Here is a 20,225-nt window from a genome sequence, read left to right on the forward strand (position 1 = left end):
AAATCTTTAATCTTTGGTTCCGTGTATTTATAATTTTTTTTTTAGTTACATTAATTAGAATTTTAAATGTATAAATTCTGTAAAAATTGCATTGCACTTGCATTGCACCATCTCCTCCAATTTATTACTTTTATAATATTTTATTTTATAAACTATTGTTATACTTTTATTACATATTCTTGGTATTTTTCGTCATAACAAATTATAAACTTGATGTGGTTTTAATCTATAATAGAATTAAATCTAGACTGCTATTAAATGCACCGCGTGTTGCCAATTAGAGCAATAAAGTAATTTAATTCATATAAAATAACTGGCGAAAGGAGACGCGGAATGTACAGGCATGGAATATTGAAAATATGCATACAGGGAAAATGATGCGCAAACAAAGTGAGTAGGCGGTAGTTTATTGTCCTCTTTTGTTTCAAAATAACTGATTGTTGCAAGTTGTTCAGTCGCCACATAGTCACCACATAACACATAATCGTTTGTAGTAATTTGCACTGTTATTTCACAGTATTCATCCGCAAAAAAATTTATTTTTATAATAAACGAATTGTAAAATAAAATCTTATTACCTCATTCTACATCAATCGTTACTTTTTAATACATGTTAATTGATAATAAATTTTTTCTTGAATAAAATTTAATAAAAATACAATACAAGAACATTCGCCAGGCAAGCGGAAGACCCGGGTTCAATTCCCGGCTTAGCCACTCGCGCCCTGATATTTTTTCTCTCTTCCTTTCTCTCCAATAATTCCTATTAGTACATACTGATTCTCCATATGTGAGAACAATGTACTAAAAATTTTCGTACACTTTAAGTATCTCGAACCAGAGATCGGTGTACAAAGTTAACTGTCTCACGTAGACTAATAAATTAATTTCTTTAAGAAAAATTAAAATTTTGCACTAACATCCCGCGACGGCTCTCAATGCCTTTCTATTATATTATTTGACAATACAAGACTTTTAATAAATTTTATCATCATTTATAACCACTTTAGCGAGAAAAGACAGTTTAACTGTTCCCCTCAAAATATAAACTGTTATGCATTTTAGAATTGTAGTTTTTTAACTTCTTATTATCTTCAAATAGATAAATTATATGTAATTATATATATATTTCTGTAATTTTTTTTCCATTTAGTTGCAGATTATTATATGATTGCAAGGATTCGAGCAATATAACTAACTGTTATTGGAGTATTGTTGTCCAATGTAACTGAATTAATACCGAGAGTTAGTCGATAGCTCTCGGTAACTTTTTTCGTAGAAACAAACATGGCCATTAATTGCTGAGTGTGTTCTAGATCCAGCTGGTAAATTCCAACAACACGGCGGACACGGCACCCATCGCAAACTCTGATTCGCTCTGGACCTTTCATTTCAGCTTTATTCGCGTGCTGAATATATCATTCAGTCATATTGCTTCATATCGCCGAAAATATAGCGGTGAGTAATCCCAGTGGCAATTTGGTTGGTCAATACCTATCGTTCGGCGATATGCAATTAGATCTCACCGTGATATTGATCAATTATTGTTGAATTATTATTGTTGAAATCTAAACACACTTTTTTACATTCGAACTTCTGAATAGTGTGAGAAAAGAGTAATAAGTTAAATATTATTAATAAAAAAGCAATAAATAAAAACATTATTTGTATAATAAAGAGAAATAAAGAACACTTTTAAAATAAAAAATACAAGTATTGTTTTGTGAAACAACATTGCAATAGCAAAAATAAATATATTATGCATTTAATTTCTCTCTCCGTGAATGTAAAGATATATGTATAAATAATGCATAGGTAATTAAAATCGTATGATTCTGTGATCTATGGTGAAGAAAAAATAAAATACTAAGGTCAATTAGATAAAGATATGGAAAACTTCGTAATAAAGCTTGCTAAACCAAGGTTCGAATATGTTTCATCGACGCGGGAGAACGCGTCTTATTAATTCTACGTGAGATGTATTAATTCTAATTACCGGTGCCCGGTAGTCGAGAGTAATTAACGGCGTCGCGTCATTTGTCTTCATCAGCGGCCGCGCTTTCTTTTAAAACGTCGCGCTTATTAATAAACGTCGCCGCATATCGTGTTTTCGTAATTGGGAGCAAAATTTAAATTGCCGCCAGAGCGAATCAACAGATCGCTTTGAGATCGCCGATAACTCCGTCGGGTCTCGCAAATGAGACGGTCCATCTAAGTTGCCGATCGCACCGCAATGCTTCGCGCACTAAATCATTCCGCCGATGCTCTCGACTCTCGTGGGATTACAAACGATCCACTTACAAGCCGGTCGGGATTACGACGGCGGCGATCGATTAATCAGGGTATACTTTACATGAGAGGACTGATCGACCGAGCATCTACGAAATACCGCGTATCTACGGAATAAGCAATCGCCGGGTGTTCGTTGTGAAATTCTCAGCAATGATGCGCATGCACTCGTAAAACTTAAATCTAATAATTATAACACAAGTCTACATTGTCGAACTTTGCAAAACGCACTTCGTGTTCTTTAAAGTCGTTCTTTCAGTTCTCTTTCCCCTTTCTTTGGTTCACGTTTTCTTTTCTTTATTTAAAAAACTTTTTCAAAATTTGTTGAATTCTCAGACAAAGCACAAATCGCAAAATTTTAATAAGACAAATTTCTAAGCAGAAATCTTTCAAAGTGTAGAGTTAGAAATTTTTAAAGTTTTAATTTATATAAAAATGTGGGGTAATAATTTTATTTATAATTTACGAAATTGCTGCGCGGAATCACATATTATATACATAATTATATATCATATATTTAATATATGATATATTTATCATTTTGTTGGTAAAGTTTTATGTGAAATTCGTGCGACATAAATAAAATTGTTTACGTATGGATTCAAGCGTCAAAAGCGTAGTTTGTACAAATCGAATATTGACTTTCGGAAAGAATTGTTTTTCGGATCATCCTCGAGATTCGAACGTTCCGAATGAAAGTCGCGTTGTCCATGGGCGATAATTACGTCGAAACGGACAGAATAACGCGGGTTTGAGGAGTCTCGCACACGTTCGCAATCGCAGAATCGCATTTCGTTGTCTGAGTTTCTCGTTCTTCGTCTCGCCGTCACGGCGTTATCCCGGGCAAATAACATTTGCCATTGCGAACACGGCGCCGGGGCCACGGGACAAATTGATCCCGCTGCAGTCACGTACCGCCTCGTGTCGGAACAACATAAAAATGTAATTACTCCTGTCATCGGGAATGGGCGCGAGAGGTGGCGTCGGCAAGAGGGCGAGGAGGAGGTCGAGTGAATTGAGGGAGGGACGTGATGTTTAGTTTGGCAATGTGAGTCGAGCACGGACTGAAAGCAGCGCGGAGAGAGAGAGAGAGAGAAAGAGAGAGAGAGAGAGAGAGAGAGAGAGAGAGAGAGAGAGAGAGAGAGAGAGAGACAGAGAGAGAGGACGAACAGAGCGGGAAAAGTTTGTCGAAATAAATCTCGTTAGTCAGTGAACTGAATCGTTGTTATGTATGACACTTGACCCGATATTGATTTTAGAGATTACGAAAATTCTCGTTCTCTCCCTCGGGCTCACGATCGTGAGCGGATAATCGCCGCTAAGAGGCAACAAGAACTGCGCAGCAATGTTGTTGCGCAGCAATAATTGGCGAGCTGAAACGCCCTCAAGGTTCGTTAACAATACACTATCTTCTATGCAAGGGAGTAGTAATTCGAAGCATCCAGTTTTTTCATCTTGTAAAATGAGATCGGCAAGATTGTGTCAACGATTGGGTAACTTTATCGGTAGTAATCAGTTGTTATCAACTTTGTTCTTGTCGATATTATTAACTACACTATGTTTATAAAAAAATATTTAGGATCGTAAAACTTGAAGAGAATTAAAGGGTAAGTAGGTAAGAGGAACCTCGCCAATATTGGAATCGGAACTGACTAATTGTCTTCTCTCGAGTATATATTACATAATATTATAGTCTTTATTCGTCGTGGCGCAAAGTTGCCTTTGCCGGTGTAACAGAGCCTCATCCTACTGCACAGGAACTTGCCGAAGACTATTAACTAACTCTCGACATTAATTTGCGTGTATATCGGACAACAAAGAGATATTAGTTAATTATTAGAGAATTAACGCAAGTAAGAGAGTATCGTGCAATTCAGACGTTACCGTGGACGACAGAGCAAGAACAAAGACGGAGAAGAGAATAAAATGCACATAAAATGATTGCAGCGTCTGTTAGGCGCCGCGCGAGCAGCTAAAGGTTAATCGCCGCGCAGACCACACGGCGAAATTATCGATCGCAGGTCGTGGGGTTCTCGCGTAAATATTCAGTAACCGCCCCTTCGCTTTATCATCGTTCCGACGAAGACAAGATTCAAACGAGGAGGACGCGCCGCGCACGAGAAACGCGAGAAGATCATTTCTCCCCACGAGCAACATTCGCCGACAATTATTCTCATTGAATAAGCCATGCTAAAAATTTGCCGACCAAATTTCTCGGTATCGACGCGAATCGTGATGTACTAAATAAATTTTTCTACGGCATCAAGATAAGTTATACCTTCACTCATGTAATGGAATTGATACAAGCTGTTTTAGCGTTATGTTCGATATAGGAGCTTTCCATTTCGCACATAGAATTGTCACTTAAAGATATGAGCATAGTTTAAAGCTTCTCGTATCTTTTTTTCATCCAGCATATGTTTTCAAGTATTTATATTTTATATAAAAATATTGAGATACTAATGACTTTATGAATTGCAAGCGTTTGAATATTTGAGAATTTTTTTAATATTAGAAAATACATATAAAGAACGAAAACTCATATCCTTTTAATTTGAAATGGACTTTGCGAAATTCTATTCAAGAAATAATATAGAGATACTGAAAACTGAATATTGAGAGTTATAAAAAAAAGATGTTATCCAGTCTATTTTTATTAAAGAATTTGTAACTTAAAGAAATGATAATACTTTTCCAAAGCCTCTCAGTATACACATAGCCCATCGATATGAATAAACCTGGTCATAGTTATGATAGTAGCAACTTAGTAGTCACTTTCTTCTCATTTCGTTAGAAGCGCAATAGTAACTTTCATCAGATTTCTCTGAAGATGTTGAAAAGATCTAAAGAAAAATGAGAAAAAGTGAAGTGTATAGGAGATCTTTGACACGGTCATCGTGAGGATTTAAGAAGACGAGGTAACATGGTGAGACACGTGGCGAGAATAAATTCCGATAGAGACCTTTCGTTGCCCACACTTGTCAACGGAGCTTTCGACGCGAGTTTACGATAAAAGCGAAATGAGGATTCCTCTGGAAAACTTTGCCCGAAGTCCTGGCCATCGTCGATTGGATTCATCCACCTTCGATCGGTCGCAATTCCGCGTACTCTCTCTCTTTCTTAGCCGCTCAGCTTTCATTCGATCTCGTTGAATTCTTAGAGAATTGTCGAGATTTCGATACGTATTTTATCTCCGTGCACGTCGCCGCGACGGACCGCTAAGATGACCGGTTTGGAGACCTAATGAGATCGGTGGCTACGGTACGCGTGATGAGAATAAATTTCGATGGAGCTGTTTCGTCATTGACTGTCACTGAGCGTACTATCAAACGCGTTTGCGGTTTTAAATTACAGTCGCTATGGCCGTATTGAATTATAGTATTAAAAACAAAAATTATGTATTTATAAGCGTAAATCATGCAAAAAGCATTAATATAATATATCTATGTATTATAAAGTAATCATTATCAAACTATCCATCTCATCGTTTCAACTGTTTTAAGTGACGATAACAATATCAGGATTTTTTTTACAACTGTAAATATTAATGAGAAGCTTTATAATTATCATATAAAAATTTCAAATTTCTTAATATTAAAATTTTTGTAATACTTGCGTAATTCTTTTCTTTTTGTACAAAATAAAATAATAAAATTTTTTATACTGTCATTTGTGTGTACGCTAATGTAAATAATAGTTTTTTCTCCCTTCTTTTAGTAACGCCTGAGTTAAATAAAGTGCAGTTCAAAAATTTTCCTGTTAGTGTCTCAAATGCTACGTCCTAAATGCAATTTTCTACGTACAAAATGCGAATTCGCATAAGCTTGCCACGAGATTCGTCGATTCTGGAAATCGACGATATTTTCGAGAGGAATTTTTGTACCCGTCCACGTATACGACGACTATCGACGCGCGATCGTCCCACGCGATCTAACGAGATCAGCAGCGGCGAGACACGCGATGAGAATAAATTCTGACCGGAGACGTTCCGTCATCTATTGTCATCAAAGTCCTAACCGTCTTTACGATAAAACTGACGAAGAGGAGGTTTTCCTCTTTCCCACTCTCTTCCCTCGTTTCCCTTGAACAACTATACGAGGTAACTTTCCTTCGAACGCTCGTTCGTTCGCTCGCTCGCTCACTCACTCGTGTTCGATCGATCGTAATTTCCGTCTGTGACTCACGAAAGAAGAGAGGACACCATTGGACACCCACATACATGCACGTGTACGCATATACACGTGCGTGTTCGCACTACGACGTTCGTGTAGGTACGTACGGAGGAGCAGAGAGAGGACAGAGGGTGGATAGCGCAGGGGCTGACTAATCGTCGAGCTAAACTACCCGGCGGCTCCCCGAGCCGGTTTCTTCTCAGAATCGGTTTCGGGGGCCTCGTCGTGGGTTTTATCCGCTGTTTATATCCCGCCGAATAAGTACCATGGACGTCGCGTCGCCGAACGAGTGACAGATATTATCGCGTCGTTTCTCGAGACGTAATGGCAATGTAATGCGTTTCCCCCGCAATGTCCTCGAGAGGGTGTCCTCATTATTATCGGCTAAGCGTTATTGTTAATCGGCCAAAGACCAGTCGTTAAAAATTCACCATACAGCCGGTAGAAACATGAAAAGCCGAGCCGCTCTTTTAACGCCTCTCAAAAATACTCATTCTGAGAAAATGGCGCTCTATAGATGGTTGCTTATACATTACTCACTAAAATTGCGCGAGCATCAGCATATTATTTGATATGTCGGTCGTAAAAGAAGACGTTTCCTTGTAATATCGTTACGTCATCGTCGTCGTTGCCTATAATCGTGCATCATACGTATCGACTACATATTCGGAGACAACGGCAATCTGTCCGTAAAATGATTCGGCTCAAACGACGACTGGATGCCAGGAAATCGATCCAGAATGATATTACACACGTGCACACGCGCGCTTGGCGCATATCCAGACGCGTTTGCCGACGGGATATTTTTCCGCATGGTAGAACACCGCTGAATGCACAATAAACATGGAAAAGCTATTGCACTATGCGTCCACTTATGTATATTACGCCATTGCGAAAAGTTTACGGTCCTAATTTTGTTAGCTCGATACTAGAAAGACTCGATTCCATGCAATGCATATTTGACTTCGTATTGGACCAATTAATGAAACTTTTTAGATATAAAAATATTCATTATTATCTTAATTTTACTAACATAATGTTAATATTGCTTCAGCTTGATTATATATGTATTTATTTTACAATTTCCTATTTTGTAAAATAAAAATCCTTTAGCTCCGAATTCTGGTTTCTACAATCTACTTATTGCGAACCGTCTAATCGTATTTATTTCATCGTCTCGATTTTACTGGTAATTCGTCGCAGTTTAAGTTTACGTTTATGTTTGCACTCGGCAGATCGCTGCAATGAAAACTTAATTTTGGGACGCGCGCTCGTATTATCGTAATCGTCGTAAATCGCTAACACGTACTATGCGATACTTAGGAGAGATCAACCAGCAAGTCCCACGGATAATGACCCGCGCCGAGGAAATAAATGTAAAGATTGTCTCTTTACGAGATTCCGGACACGCGTGACCCGTGACTAGTTCGCTCCGCGCCCTCCCGACTACACAGCTAGGTTTTACATCCAGATTTTACCCCTTCCCCTTCCCCTTCTCGCAGCTCGCTCTTTTTCAACAACTATTCAACGTGACCATGACCAGTCTCAATGTGGCTCCTCATTCTTGCGATCCGGTTGTATAGCTATTCCCGAGAGAGACGGCGGCTCTGCACGGTGCAACCTGGTTGGCGCACCTTTGACCCCAACATCCTGCACGCAGGTTGCACGGAGTCTGCAGGGCGTTTAATAGAAATCGAAGGAGGCCCCCTCCCTCCCCTCCCCTACCTTCCGCGCGGATTTCCTGCAGCCGGTCCGGTTTTGGCGCTGCTCCAAACGCCCGAGATACATCTTATCTTTTCCGTAGACGACGTTGACGAGATTCGATCGCTGCTCGGCGCTTAAGCCGCCTCTAAAATGTGTTTGCCGGATATATACGTAATGCGAAGGCCGTCGACGACCGTGTCCAACATATAGTATACTCGGGGTATGCTCTCACGTACGGATTGGCACTAAATTAGTGGCCTAAATTGGCGGGTTTAACGTTAATAATGCTGTATCGAGTGATGCCCCGGCTCATCTACGGAAGTTGTCGTAAACCAAGGCGCAAAATCGGCCCCTGGTGCACCTACCGACGAAGCTTTGCGAGTCGCAAGTGTTAAGTACTTTTATCGCTAAGTACGTGCTACGGCGGTTTTAACGACGCGCCGCGGAGATGATAAACGATAAATTAGCGGGAAGATTTTACTTGCGTTGGCGCAGCGGTAGGAGTGGCCCGGCGACTTCGATCGAATTATTCAAATTCGGGCTGTAAATTGCATCGTATTCTGGCACGGGTAAGATACCTCGCGAAATTGAGCCGTGTACAGCGCGATTCAACAATGCCGAACAAGAGAGAGAGAGAGAGAGAGAGAAACAAAGAGAGAAAGGAAAATGCCCTCACTATAATATATAGCAATATCATAGACAAAGTCAGATATTGTTGCTAGTATCTCAAATTATTTTGAAGGCGATATAAGTCACATTTTAGCATGTAATAAATTTAATACGTTAAAATTAACCTGTATTTTAAGAAGCAATCTTTGTCATATTCGAAAGATTTTTTCGAAAGATTCGAAATATATGTGTAGTGTATCTTTTGCATGTATTACTCTTAAAGAGATTTGCAACTAGAAAACGACAATTGTAACAAGTTATAATTATAATATATTAATTTGATAATTTGCACCATTAACTACTATATGTATATATATATATATATAAAGAGAGAGAAAAAATATTAGATACTTCATTTATAATAAACTTAAGTAACTAGTTCTCTCAAAAATCCCAATATGTTTTTGCGACAAAAAATTAACAATTGTCTAAAAATCATTAAAACTTCTCCAAAGCTATCTCGCAATTGCTAAACTCTATAAACTCTATGAAATATCGAAATCAGCCCTTTGACCGTTACTCATGAACAACACTGTACTAAACAGTTCGCACAGCCTGCGCGAGCAAATCTTCGTGGAGATACGAGATATTTCGCAGTTTCGCCGGCGTAATTGCTTTTATCCGATTTATATGAGAGACGTTTAAAAGCGTCGGAATTAATTCGGACGGTTGTTTACCGCTCTTTGCGGTACGCGCAAGCGTTCTCGAACATTGTTAAAATTTTGCTCCAAATTCGGTCAAATTTTCCTCACATGCCTCACACTACCAGATCGAATTCGTTACCGGTTTATTCTATCAAGAAATTGAGCTACACTAGTCGTTTCTTTGCCCCTCGCGTTATGCCTTTATGCTGTATATGAGAAGAGATCAACCTTCTGTATAATAAAGCGAAATAAATATAAGGAAGCTACGCGCGACTCAAAGCACGGTCTCTCAGAAATTTCAAGAAAAAAAGAAGGAAGATCTAACGAAGAAGGGTAGAATCTGCATTTTTATTATAATATATCAGCCGCATGAAAAAGAGATTTACCATAATTTTCCAGTTTGACTTTATATATCATGTGTATCTTAAATTCGATAAAATATTCTATAAGAATGAATAAAGATTGTTTACTAAATTTAAGACCCGAAAAATAACGTTCAAATTTCTACACTATTCTAGAACATGTGTTTTATCGGATCTTGTTATGATTTTTCAATATTGTACGTGGCAATGAAAACTATTATAAGATAAACTTTGTCTAATACTAGATTAAATTTCTTTTTATCTTTCCTTAAAATAACAAATAAAAATAAATAATTTTTAGCATCCTAAAGAATTAATACAATTTACTGACTTATTATCAACAATTATGATAATTTTTAGGAAAAAGTAGCAAACTTTAATCTTGCTGTAAATAAGTCTGAAAACAGTTTTGAATATAGCTTTCTTTGTTGATAATATGCATTTGATTAGTTATATATTTGTTATTTACATGCTATTTTTAATTATTTACCTTAATTAAACTTTAATTAAACTGGCTCCGCTGACGTTCCATACCTCCTGTGGACCGTCACCTCTTCTTCTCAATGATCTATCAATGGTGATTTCCTTACAGCTCTCACTCGCGAAAATACGGTGATGGCGCGATATTTTGTATGGCACTACTGACATTAACTTTCTCACATTTTCTACTTTGTCACATGATGACAAAAATATAAAGAAAAAAACACAATTGTATGAAACTACAATTCATCCGACACTCTAAAACAAGCAACAATAACGAAAGGAAATAAAAAAATTGTACGATTAATTTTGCGCGTTATCCACAATGAATAATGGCAAGATGAAAACAAGTTAATAACTGCGCACAATGCCGCGTCGTAGATCACAAACACCTCACAGACCATGAATTAAGATTGAAATATATAAAATATCATAAGATATTTAACGTATTACAAAAAAATTTGTATTCTGCTTTTTATTCTTTGAATTTTATTATAATTTTTACAAATGGTAATTATTATATAGCATTTTTTACCTTTGTTTTAAAAATTCATTAGCGTTACCTACGGACAAATCTACAAAATTGCACAAAAGATCCGATAATAATATCGGAATATATCGGATAATAATGTCGGAATTAAAATTGAAAATGAAACGAGAAACAGGATATACATATTTTTGTGCATTTAATACATTTTTTGTATTAAATATTTTTTTTAATTATATAATAAGTATATATTAAAACAACACCTTTGTACACAACAGTTTCTTTCCGTAAGACACAGTTTTATTCGAAATTTTATAACGCGTAAAATATTTTATGTACTAAATGTTTCAAATCTGGCACACCTGGCGTTTGGTGATTGTTTTTGCTAATTTTTTGCGATCTATGTCACGGCGTACGTATGCTGTTGCCTACGCGCTCTATAATTCTGTCATGTTCTGCTACCGTATTATAATTCATATTTCGACTTGGGTTATCTCCTGTTCACTATTAAACTACCCTGCTGTCATTCACACGGCAGTACTCAAACGAAGCATTCCGTATTGACGTATTATCATTTTCATTTCTTTTATCTCTACTACCTCTACTACTCTCTTATAATTATCTTTGAAATCACAACCGTAATAAGAGATAATATTATTTTCTATAAATAACTATCAATTGAAAGTTTGTATTGTTAATTAGCTTTTGCATTTAATGATTCAGATATTTCAGATATTTTGCAACTATTTATTCTCCATTTTAACTTTTACGCATATTCACGTTTGCACATTACAATAGCACATTACAAAGGTATAAAAAAATGCTCTAAATGCCACAAAGCGCAATTGTATAGTATTTTTTGTATTTTTTGCTTGAGTGTAGAAAACATATTCAAATAGTTGAAACGTAGCATAACCACAACAACTAGCGCGCAAAAGTTAATTACACAATTTTCGATCTCCCTCCTCTCCATCGTTTTCTATTTCGATCGCTACAAAGTGTCGAACGTATCCTTCCGCTCCGTGCGATAATATTTTTAAAGTTATATCTTTCTCCTAATATGACAAAGTACAGTTGGGAGTGCTGTATAAAGTATCGCGCAATAATAATTAATCGAGTTTCCGTGAATAAATTGTGTTATACTGAGCGAAGAAAGAGGTAAATCTAAATCCAAAGGGCAGCGAGCGTCGGTGGAGCAGCTATGAGGTAAGTCATCATTGTAAGATATATTAATCGTTTACTCTCTATTGGCATTTTGCATTATTATGCAGTATAACGCACATAAAATGTTTAATCTCAAGATTCAAACTGTCTGAATTACTTAACCATCTGAAATTTCCTAATACTAATAATTATTAAAGCCATTTAGTACATGCGCGCGTGAATAGACACGCAAATAGAATACTCCTAGGATTCTGATCACAAACGCAAAAACAGGCCATCCATTAAAACTATTAGAGCCGTTAGAAGTTTTGCCAGACTGGACGCCAGAAAGATTACACAATTAGGAAATGGCCAGCATCCAAGAGCGTATCTCTACCTTCTCGAACGCATTACCCCACCCTGCGACTATCACGTCTTTCTCTTTTAAAGTTCAAAGAGTTTCGAAATGTGTTTAAAAATAGTACAAAATAAATATAAGGTACATAATAGCAAAAATCGTTAAACCAAAAAATAAATAAAAATACAGTAGCAGTGGTTCTGCATTCCGACACTAAAGCATCCTACTTCAATGTTTCTTTGCATTCTAAAAATTTATATTACGGTTCCCATGATATTCATTAAATTTAACATTATGTGAATATAAAGCATATATAAGAAAAAATTAAAGTAAAGTACTGCTACTCTTTGTTAATGATTTTTAACAATATACTTTAAGTACAATTTTATTTTAACAAATCCATGCCTTTATAAGTATTATAGAAATTTTCATAGTATTTTATCTAGCTTTTTATGTAGTTCTATGAAATAACAACATTATTTATTTATAAATCTTAACAAATACGATCCAAGGTCGTGGAATGAGTCTTACAATAAATTTCGAAAACTAAATAAATTTTAAAGAGAAGAAAATGTTTTTCATATTTTTGAATTTTAAGCATTTGATCTTAAAAAACATTGCAATATAATAATTGTGATGTTATACAAGATATAATATATATCCCAGATTAACCGTATATGTCAATCCCATATATCAACACTAATAACAGATTCCTGAGATCATTTTCAGATGAAAATATTTATACCAAAATGTCGAAGCTACAATATTTTTTAAATGCAAAGTGTTTTAAAATAGATTAATCAGATTGTCAAAAATTTACACGCTCAGGCATGTCACATATTGATTTTTATATCTTTACCATATAAGAAACCTCAGAAATCTACTATTAATGGGTGATACAGTTAATTTGAGATATTTTGTATAATACCAACAGTGTCTATGAAAATAAAAGTAAGCAATTTGCTTCTCCATTCTTCAACAAGTACAAAATTATAAATATATTGTGTTATTACACAATTACCATAAATAAATAAAACAACACACATGGGCAAAGGGGGATAGAGATGAATGGGAGAATGAGTTAAATAATGCACAAATGATAATAGTCACCTGCACTTTGCACTATAATTATCGTCATATATTATTATGCTTGTTATTTCATAATCGTTTAATAGGGATTCTAATTTAAATGCCTGGCATATTCTTGAATATAAATAACAATAAAGTAAACAAGTAAAGTATATTATTTATTAAAATAGAAGAATGCACAATTTAAATTTGACTATTACAATTTAAACTATGACTTAAATTGTTTAAGTCAAAGATATTAAAAGTTGTTGAGGTTAAAAGTTGTTGAGGCAATTATAAAAGCAATAGTATAAAGTTACAGTGAGAAAAGATATAATGTATCACTACTTTCTTAAATATATAGATTACATAATTTATATTTTCAAATTTCCTTGATTTAATTTTATAATTTAAAAATAATAAATGACATACATAACTTGTGCAAAATTTGAAATTTTTGACACAACTAGAATAGAGAGAAAATTATTTTATATTTTATTACTTATTTACGAATGTAAATTCCATATAGCAAATATGATTGTTAAAACGGTCTCTAACAATTATATAATATATCATCGTTTTGTATGACTACATATATGCATAATGAATAAATTCACTCACCGGTATCCGGACTCAGCGATAATCGGACTCATCGGTCGTACAGTAAATGCGCCTTCAATTGTCTGGAAAAATTAATATAAATATTTTTGCTATTATAAATTGTTACATATTTTATATATGTTCATTATTACACGTTATTTAATTATTCCCATTTTGTTCAAAACATAACTATGTGCAATAAATTGTATAAATTACTTAAACATTTTAATAAACAATTGTTGTAATTATACATATATCTAATAAATATTTCAATAAATACAATATTTTAATAAATGCGATTTAATCATTTACACACACACACACACACACACACACGCGCGCGCGCGCGCGCGCGCGCGTGCGCATGTAATCATAAATTATGTATATATTTAAATAATGAAATCGTTATATACTTACCAGCTATATGTTGCAATTTGCTCTGCTTATTCTCATTCGTAGACTTCGCCTTAAATTATTTCAAATCAACTTCATCGAGGATGAATACTGGAAAATTGATGAATACTGAAATCTCATTTTATTGCATTATCAAGCAAACGTTACTTACATACGTTACTTGTGCAAAAATCACGTTGAATATTGCGGTATATAAAATACAAACAAAACAAGAAAAAATGCACTTTATGGCGCTACTCAGTTCCACATATTACAATATTTTAACCTTACATGGCGGTCTATTCAGTGCTCTACGCACGCTTCAAGTAAGCGTGACAAGAAACAACTATTTTGACGTTCATGCGGAGTTGTGTCATGTATGGATATGTACACAACACAGTTATGCTTTGGCCGATGATTCCGGCGCGAACAAAATTTGTAACAAACATTTGTAACTACATTTAACAAAAAATACATTAGAATCATAAAATACTTTGATTCTCATAAGCAAAAATAGATATCATTTTTATTTGAATCTACAGTTATTGCTTTGTCCTGCGTACACATCGATTTCTATTCACGTATAGCCGCGAAAAAAGGCGAAAATATATGATAATAAGTATTATAATACGTACCGGCAATTGCCTGTCACTTTACTCAACATACCCGGCCAAAATACACACTCGTTATGCATTTTTAATGGATAAAATACGCAATTAGTCGCAAAGCATATATACTCACGGTTCCGAGACAGACTCCATATTACTACATAATAGAAACTACCGATGATGCCCGAAAGGTGGCGCGCGTAATATCATTATCGATAAATTCAGCGTTACGCGCTATAGAATGGTACACGTTGATATCGATCATAGATTAGATTTGTACAAGTCGATATCGATCATAGTCAATATCAGTGCGCGCTTTTCTCGCGGCCATATTAGTTAGTTTTTATCGCGTCAATTCGGAACACAAAACACGTGAATATTGCGCGATTTACATATATTTTATTCGTTAAAAGTACATAACGAGCGTATGTTTAACAGGAGTGTCGATTAAAGTCAACGGGTAATTATCGAGTATATTATTTATCGTGAATGTTTACAATTAACAGCGTTTCGTCTACCGTTATTCGTGTATTGAAATCGGTGTGTACCCAGTACAAATTCAGTGAGTAAGTACTCTAACAGCATATGATATCATTCGAATATTCTATACTCATACTGTGAATATACGTCATATACGTAATATACTGAGAACATTCTTATAACATCTCTTATAGTATATTATTTTTCGTATATTCTCAGGACATACTTTTAATATCTCTGATAGTATATTATTTTTCGTATATTCTCAGGACATACTTTTAATATCTCTGATAGTATATTATTTTTCGTATATTCTCGTATATTCTCAGAATATATTTTTGAGTTACGCAGAATAATAGCTATTAACGGATATGTATATATATGTTGCTATAGTAACATCACTTTAGATACGTCATTTCCGATATTGCCGTTACCGGTCTTTTTCTCCGTATGTGGTCTTTCTTCCATCATATCAGAGGTAATTATCCTTTTTTTATTCTATTTATTTTATACATTATATTCTATCAAACATAAAATAACATTTTTTGTATTTATTTTTGATAATTTGTGTGACATATTGTGCGTCTTACATCTCCTTTACATCTTTCTTTACATCTTTCTTTCTTCCTTTACATCTCCTTTACATACTTGTTATAATTTATTTATAAATAATGAAGAAATAATAAAAATATGTTACTTTTTCAGGTGTAATACGAAAATCACATGATGTCACAGATAAGCAGATCTCAGCCCCAATTAAAATATGGTTAGCTCATGCTAAAGAACGTAAGAAGAGAGAATACCGTAAGACCATACATCAAGAATAAAGAATAAAAAAATTAAAAATTATTTATTCAAGTTTAAAAAAAAATTAATATATATATAAATATAAATAAAATGTAAAAAAATATATAATGATAAATATATATTTCTAAAACGTAAATATTACACATTAATATAACCTAATCTAATCTAACCCATCTACAAATATATACAGGGTATCCCATTATAAAACATCCACGCAAATTACTCCGAAGATAAGGGTGATAGCAAAAAATGACCTTAACAAACGTTGTAGGATTAAAAGGGGGCCAACTGAGGGTGACCTTGACTTTGACCTCGCAGTTGATTTTCAAGGTCATTTGAAGATCAAAGTAATTTTTTTAAATGAAAACCCCTATTTTTGATTCCAAAATCTAATAGCTGGTGTCAAGAGCTTTTCAAAACACTACAATGAAGTTATTTTTCATTAAGTACTTTCGAGTTATGAGGCTTGTAAATTACAGTATTTTGACATAAAATACAAAATATCTTGTAAAACATTCAATTTTTGGGAATCTTACCTTAATACTTTTATGCATAAAATAATGAGACGAATCAATTGGTATAAAAAAAAACACATTGGTTTTAAAAAAAAGTATGCAGTTGCATGTTGCAAATTACATATTTTTTCTTGAAAGCAACTATGTGTTTTCTTTAAACCAATTGATTCGTCTCATTATTTTGTGCATAAAAGTATTAAGGTAAGATTCCCAAAAATTGAATGTTTTACAAGATATTTTGTATTTTATGTCAAAATACCGTAATTTACAAGCCTCATAACTCAAAAAGTACTTAATGAAAAATAACTTTATTATAGTGTTTTGAAAAGCTCTTGTGACACCAGCTATTAGATTTTGGAATCAAAAATAGGGGTTTCTATTTAAAAAAATTACTCTGACCTTCAAATAACCTTGAAAATCAACTGCGAGGTCAAAGTCAAGGTCACCCTCAGTTGGCCCCCTTTTAATCCTACAACGTTTGTTAAGGTTATTTTTTGCTATCACCCTTATCTTCGGAGTAATTTGCGTGGATGTTTTATAATGGGACACCCTGTATATTGTGTATATATGTATATTGTATATATATATTGTGTGTGTGTACGTGTGTGTATGCGTGATATACCAATAACATACTGGTGAAATTCTATAGATATACTAAAGCATATTCAGAGTATATACTATGAACTATAATAAGTAGGACATAGGAACATTCTTAGTATGTACTCAGTATATCGTAGTACGTATATCGAATGTTCTGAGAATGTACGCAATATATTTTGTGATATCCTCCGAATATTCTCAGAATCTAGATGTGCTGTTAGGGTATAGCGAAATCCTAATATAAAATATAAAATATAGAATATAAAAATATCCGATTTTGGTGTGATTGTCAAGAAAATTATTGTTTGTTTTGCTTGCTCCGATTACGTATATAGCGTCGATTGTATCCATAGGAATGTAGAATTTTTTATTTTATTTACATTCCATGTGTACCATAACCAGAAAAATTTGCAATATAAATAATTTTCCCGTAAATGAAGTGTGTGAGCTGACTTTCTTCAGTAGTGTGTGTAACAACATGTTTTCAACATTTATCTATTCTTCGGTGGAGTTAATGCAGTGTAATTTAGAGCGGCATTTCCTTTATGCAAGCGAATAAAGCAAGCTGCAATACTCTAGCTAGTGAGTACAATTATTTGTTTATTATTCAGACATGTACATAATTATGATTACATACACATACACAATTTAAAAAAAAATTTTGATTTATTAAATATTTATTATACATAATATTTAAAAGTATTTTATTAATATATTTATTAAAATGTTTATTGAATATTTATTATTTGAAATAGAAATAATTAAATAATATGTACTAAACATATATAAAATATATTTTATGCGCGCGTTGATAATTTATAATAACTAAAATATATTATTTTAATGTATTAATATTTCTAGGGAGGTACAGAGCTAAGAATGTACTTTGCTAGAGTACAACGACTGGTGAGTGAATATTCATTATATTTGCATGATTACACGAAATATTGATATTATTCTTTGTATTTTTATTTATCAATTACAGTTTCCAATTTCTATTTTTACAAAATAAATAATAAAATATAAAATTATGTTTTCTGCATCTTAATAGTAAAAGATTTCAAATTAAATTCTTAAATCATAAAATTACAAAATTTTTGAAATATAAATTATGTAAACATAAAGAGAATATAATATACTTAGATATAAATTATAAAAGATCAAATTTAGAAACAAAAATTCTGAAAATATCAATGTTTTAAATATGATGTTTAATATAACTTTTAACATAAAAATATTTTTTACCTAATCTTATTAGTAATTATTTAATTTGCACAATTTTTGCACAAAAAAACAAATGATCAAAATACGATTTCATAAGCGCAGCTCGTTGATGCGATGGAAGAACTATGATTATTGATATAATCGACTTTTATCGAATGGTTCTCTTCTTTCACCAAGCATCATAAAATTCGAAAGCCTTTTAAAGACACGTTCATGAAAAAAAGAGTTCTTCCTGCACAATAGCTACAGAAATAATAATACATTACATCTTTTCTCAATGCAATTTTATAATTATAATCACCTGAACAATGTTTAACTGTTGCTGAATTTATAACTCATTTTTACTGTACAAAATGCGTTTTATTTCTTGTTTGCATTTGGTGTATAATAACAATTTTGCGACATGAATTCATAATTTTTGAGAATAAAAATGTACAAATTAACTTTTGTTTTGTTTGATGGCTTAACTAATTACAAATGTTTTCGATCATTTTCTATTTTTTGATGAAAATGTGCGTGATACGAAGCTTAAGACATGCTAGCTGATAAATACAATTATTTGTTTAAATATATATATATATATATATATATATATATATATATATATATAATAATCTAATATAACATTGATAAATATGTTGCATCAAAAAATTGTCTCTCGCAGAATCCTAATACAATGTTAGAAAATGTTATTTTATTTTTTTATAATTTGCACGTATACTTTGTACATCTAGGACACTTTTAGCAAAGACGATTGCGCAACATTACACATTTTTTTCGAGACGAATATTTATTTGTTTATTTCGGCAATTTTACTCTGGCCAGGAGCGATTGTTTGTATTCACGTATTCATCGATCGGTACACGCGTTGTGTCTTGCATAATCGTGAAGCTACGCGTTGAAAACGAGCGCGCACCCACGTTTCTAATCAAAGCGATCACGATGAAATCTCACGTAGGATTCAATTTCGATATTTGACGAATTACAAAGTATTGGTCACGCACGATTTTTTGCTTAAAAATAAAATAGTTTTAATATTATATAGCTGTTACCGCGATGTGCTATATGCGTTATTATTCATTAATTCTGCACATTTTATGTGTATACATAGCTTGGCACAAGGTCAAAATACGAACATGTAAATATAAAGTCAAAATATAAAAATAAATGCAATGCGATGACAAATACGACTATCTACGACTTGTATTGGACGACTTTTGCATAAAATAAAACGTCTCTGTGACAAAATTGAACAATCGACTAATGCCCGATTCCACCAACGTAGATTAACTTTAATCTCGGTTCAACTTATTCTTCACCTTTTTCTAATTCTTAGAACTAGAAAAAGATGAAGAGTAAGTTGAACCGAGATTAAAGTTAATCTACGTTGGTGGAATCGGGCATAACTGTTATAATGAGGTCAGTTCAATCTCGATATATTACGAACGCCATAATTTATGTTAACGGCTCGAACAATGAAAACAATTATGTATATTATGTTGGGAAAATAAGCAAAGCACAAGATAAAGTAAAGCACAAGATGTTAGCTGTTTTCATCATTTTCTTCGAGTTTTTTGGCAGTTCTCATAGTCAGGAAAAAAATGTTTATTGAAAAATTGTAT

General features: G+C 33.6%; 2 long non-coding RNA genes across 2 annotated transcripts; one reads left to right on the forward strand and one right to left on the reverse strand.

The window, feature by feature from the left end:
* Positions 1–12,095: 12,095 nt before the first annotated feature.
* LOC137000105 (uncharacterized) lies at positions 12,096–15,035 on the reverse strand. The gene is made up of 2 exons (XR_010890398.1): positions 14,394–15,035; positions 12,096–14,059 (listed from the first exon to the last, which is right to left on the reverse strand). It is a non-coding gene; the product is annotated as an uncharacterized lncRNA (long non-coding RNA).
* A 371-nt stretch (positions 15,036–15,406) lies between these two features.
* On the forward strand, positions 15,407–16,273 carry LOC137000104 (uncharacterized). Its single transcript, XR_010890397.1, has 3 exons — positions 15,407–15,543; positions 15,851–15,935; positions 16,163–16,273. It is a non-coding gene; the product is annotated as an uncharacterized lncRNA (long non-coding RNA).
* Positions 16,274–20,225: the final 3,952 nt, after the last annotated feature.

Source organism: Linepithema humile, chromosome 5 (genome assembly GCF_040581485.1).
Source record: "Linepithema humile isolate Giens D197 chromosome 5, Lhum_UNIL_v1.0, whole genome shotgun sequence".
Taxonomy (NCBI): Eukaryota; Metazoa; Arthropoda; class Insecta; order Hymenoptera; family Formicidae; genus Linepithema; species Linepithema humile.